General features: G+C 33.7%; 1 non-coding gene across 1 annotated transcript; it reads left to right on the forward strand.

The window, feature by feature from the left end:
- The first annotated feature begins 3472 nt into the window (after positions 1 to 3472).
- TRNAP-GGG (transfer RNA proline (anticodon GGG)) lies at positions 3473 to 3548 on the forward strand. The gene has a single exon. It is a non-coding gene; the product is annotated as a tRNA-Pro (tRNA).
- Positions 3549 to 4058: the final 510 nt, after the last annotated feature.

Genomic DNA, 4058 nt, shown 5'->3' on the forward strand with positions numbered 1-4058 from the left:
ATGAAGTTAACTCAATGAACATGGCCTTGAGAAATACTAAACTTAGAAGTGGGAGTGCAGACCATATCTATTTTTCACTATGATTATTAGTTCATATAGTGAAATATAGTTGAATTGCATAGTGAGTAGGAGCCTGATTGATGGATTTTATTGTATAAAATGTGGTACTGTTTTGCACTTATAGTTATTTAACTTGAAGGCCATCCCAAAATAGTAAATACTAAAAGACCTGAAACATTAGTAAATGACTGTCTTTAGTTATTAATTATATATTTAGCTTAAGCTTGATTCAAATTTTATTTTCCTGAAGTAACTAAGTACACAACAGGGAGACAAATTGAAATAATCATTTAAGGTTGATAAGTTTATATCGATAGTATGTGAGGTAAAATACCATCTAATTAAATATGAATCTACTAACCATGTAAGATTCACTACACTCATTTAAAAGCTTTATAATGTAATAATTCTTTTCATTTACTTGAAATTTAGTAGTCAAGTGTATGTGCATTTTGAGTGTGTGTGTAACCAAAATAGGCCACTTGAAGTTGTTTACTCAATTACAAAATTATTATCATTTGTGATGTTTATTTTCATAGCATTTTATTTTATTTCACTATATTGTGCTATTGTGCATGTTTTATAGGTATTGAAAGCCTAATCCTTCCTCTGTCTTCTGCATTATACACAGAATAGTTATATTAGGTAATTTGTATGTACTTGTTCTTCTTCAGCCATATAGCTGCTTGCTAAAATTATACATTTAGTGTTTGCTTGAGCCATTAAGTTTTGTGAATGCTATCTTTTTGAAAGTTGTTATTATAATAAGTGGATATTATTCTATCATTTCCATCCCTGAAAGGAGAATATCATTATGAGAATTTTCCAATGGATGATCTAAAGAAAAAGTTTGATTATTTTTGTTTGAAGGAAATACAAAGGGATTTGCATTCTCAAGTGATGGATACCACTGATGTATGAAATTGTCTTGCTTTTGCTTTATTTGAGATCTTATTCTGGTCTCAAAAGAAAAGAAATTTTCAAAAGTAAAAAATATATTACATTAATAGATATGTGTTGTGTTTAATAGAGCATTCTAAAACCAATGACTTTATTCCCAGTGCCCAGGGTTAAAGAAAGAAATAAAGTATATGCTGATGATTTCAATAATCCTGAATTCAGAAGACTAGAAGCTTGGAAACCAGAATGTAACATGATTCTACGCATATTATCAAGACATATAATACATTTATCTTTAGTTCAAGAGTACTGTCAATGCTCTTTGTTTGAAAGTCTTAAGTTCAAATAGGCATTTATGTACTCTATTCCGTAAAATAGTCAGATATTAAACAGAAAATTTAGGTTTAACTAAACTTATATTTTGAACTTTACTTTTCTTAGATGCCCTCACATAGTTTAAGTAGAAATATTATAACCACAAAAATTGTGTCTGAGTGGGTAAAAACTAAATGCACATCTAGGATACGTTTGAATTTTGGTAGCCCCCTAGATCAATATTTCCCAGAATTTAATCATTGGGACAATATGTCTACAGAATTTCAATAAATATTTATATACCTACACATACAGAGACACACAGTTTTATGGTCAAAAACATTGAGAAATTTTTGGTTAAACAAAGGCATTTAAGTCTATTTACAGTAAGAATTCTCACATACATTTACTGCAATAACATAATCTCTCTGAATCCAAGATATGCAAGTATTAGGCAAGGTATTACAAAATAAATTGGCCATAAAACCCATTTTTCATGTAATAGCACATAAGAATATTCTCTGGAATGCTTAAAAATAATATAAATATTTTTATTGTCACTAAATCACACTGACACTTTGAAATTACTTCTTATTTAAATTCTCATTAATAGTTATCATTTTTTACTACTTTAGTTTTTACTTTTAGGACATTTTGATTTCTTTCTCATTTGTATCCTCCTTTCAAAGGAAAACAAATATGGCTATTTCATTTTTAAAACAATCCACGAAGATCTATTTCCTCATGAGGGCTTTCTCTGTTTATCATAATTTTGTTTTGTGATATGAAACAAAGCTTTCTTTTTCCTTTACAAAATAGAGGAAAATAAGCTTTTATTCAAGTCTGATATCTAATATCATATGAGGAGATGCATTTTGGTGAAACCACCTTTTTTTGCTCCCCAAACCTCCCTGACCCAGAATTACAAACATTCTAAAGATTGCTCCATAGAAGACCATAACTAGAAAATCCCCATAAAAACCATCAAAAATAATCCAAATACTCTCTGTATTCTCACTGTGGTCAGCATCTTAAATAGCTTAATCTCAGTTTTTCTTTAATATTTTGTATTGTTAAAGATCCAAGGCTTGTATGCCTCTTGAGTGACTCATTCTCTCACAATATGAATTTATTAAGTGTGACCGATAAATACCTTATACTTTCCATGTGTCTCAATGTTCTTTCTACTTCATATTCTAACTGAAATCTACATATTACCCAAGGATATTGCTTCCCCAGACGTTTTCTGAAGTAGTCTTTCACTCATCCCTTAAATAGCAAATATCTTGAAGTTAGGATAGGTTTTCATCTCTTCTCAAATCAAATGATCAACAACCTATTTACAGTGTGTCAGGAGAATATGTGAATACTTCTCCTAATAGGTGTACAAATCTACCCAAAAATCATTGCTGTTTTATCACCTTGTTTATTTCCTTTTTTTTTACCAGTACTCAAATTGTTATTAGTGATGGCAGTATCTAGATATGCAGTCTATGTCACAATTATAATTTTAGTTTTGTTCTTTTCTCACCTCCAGTAATTTTGTTCTACAATTTTGTCACTTCAATCAGTCATTCCTATCTTAATTCCTTCCAGACATTATCATTACCTATATCTGGACCACCTCCAAATCTTAATTTAAAATACTCCTGTATCTGACTCATATTTTGATATAAAAATATGAACTCTTTGAGAACACTGATTCTCCAAATCTTTTGATTCTACAATAACTTCCATCTAGAGAAACCAATAATTTATTGATTTCCCTAGTTTAGTAGTTACTCCTTTTATTAGCAAGATTAGATTCCTTGGGCTGTTATCAACATCATCTCTTTACATTTACCCTCAATTTTATTACTTTTTCCTGTTTTCTTTGACTAGTCTAACAAACCATAAATCCTACTATCAGCTTATGCTCAACTTGCACTAGGAGAGCTGGGCAGGGCTGGAAGAAAAAAACTAATCCGACTAATCTCACTTTAAATGTGATTAACAAGCTTAAGAGAGTCCTTAAATCATATACTACACATCCCCAGGGGTGTATTTTCTGTCTACACTCTTTGTTAACCACCCTTCCCCTTCCTAACCCCAACCAATTGCTTTCAATAGTACTCAAACTTGTATTTGGCTTCAGGTTATGAAAAAACAGTAAACTGATTTTCTCAGTACCCTTCTTCACTTAAAGACCTCCCAATCTGCCCTGGCCAGTTGGCTCAGCGGTAGAGCGTTGGCCTGGGGTGCGGAGGACCCGGGTTTGATTCCCGGCCAGGGCACACAGGAGAAGCACTCATTTGCTTCTCCACCCCTCCACCGCGCCTTCCTCTCTGTCTCTCTCTTCCCCTCCCGCAGCCAAGGCTCCATTGGAGCAAAGATGGCCTGGGCACTGGGGATGGCTCTGTGGCCTCTGCCCCAGGAGCTAGAGTGGCTCTGGTCGCAACATGGCGACGCCTAGGATGGGCAGAGCATCCCCTCATGGTGGGCGTGCCGGGTGGATCCCCGTCGGGCGCATGCGGGAGTCTGTCTGACTGTCTCTCCCTGTTTCCAGCTTCAGAAAAATGCAAAAAAAAAAAAAAAAGACCTCCCAATCTGATGCTACTGAAACTGCTCAATGTAACAAATAACCTTCACAGTGAGGTTTTCTGTAGCCAATTTTCATGATCTTACTTTAGTTTATCTTTTCTGTTATTTGATATCTGCAGAAAAATTGACCACCCTTCCTTGAAACACTTTGTTCACTCAGCCACTGTGATGCACATTTGTGTTTGTGCATTTTCCTACCTCAC

The sequence above is a fragment of the Saccopteryx bilineata genome, chromosome 4 (assembly GCF_036850765.1).
Source record: "Saccopteryx bilineata isolate mSacBil1 chromosome 4, mSacBil1_pri_phased_curated, whole genome shotgun sequence".
NCBI lineage: Eukaryota > Metazoa > Chordata > Mammalia > Chiroptera > Emballonuridae > Saccopteryx > Saccopteryx bilineata.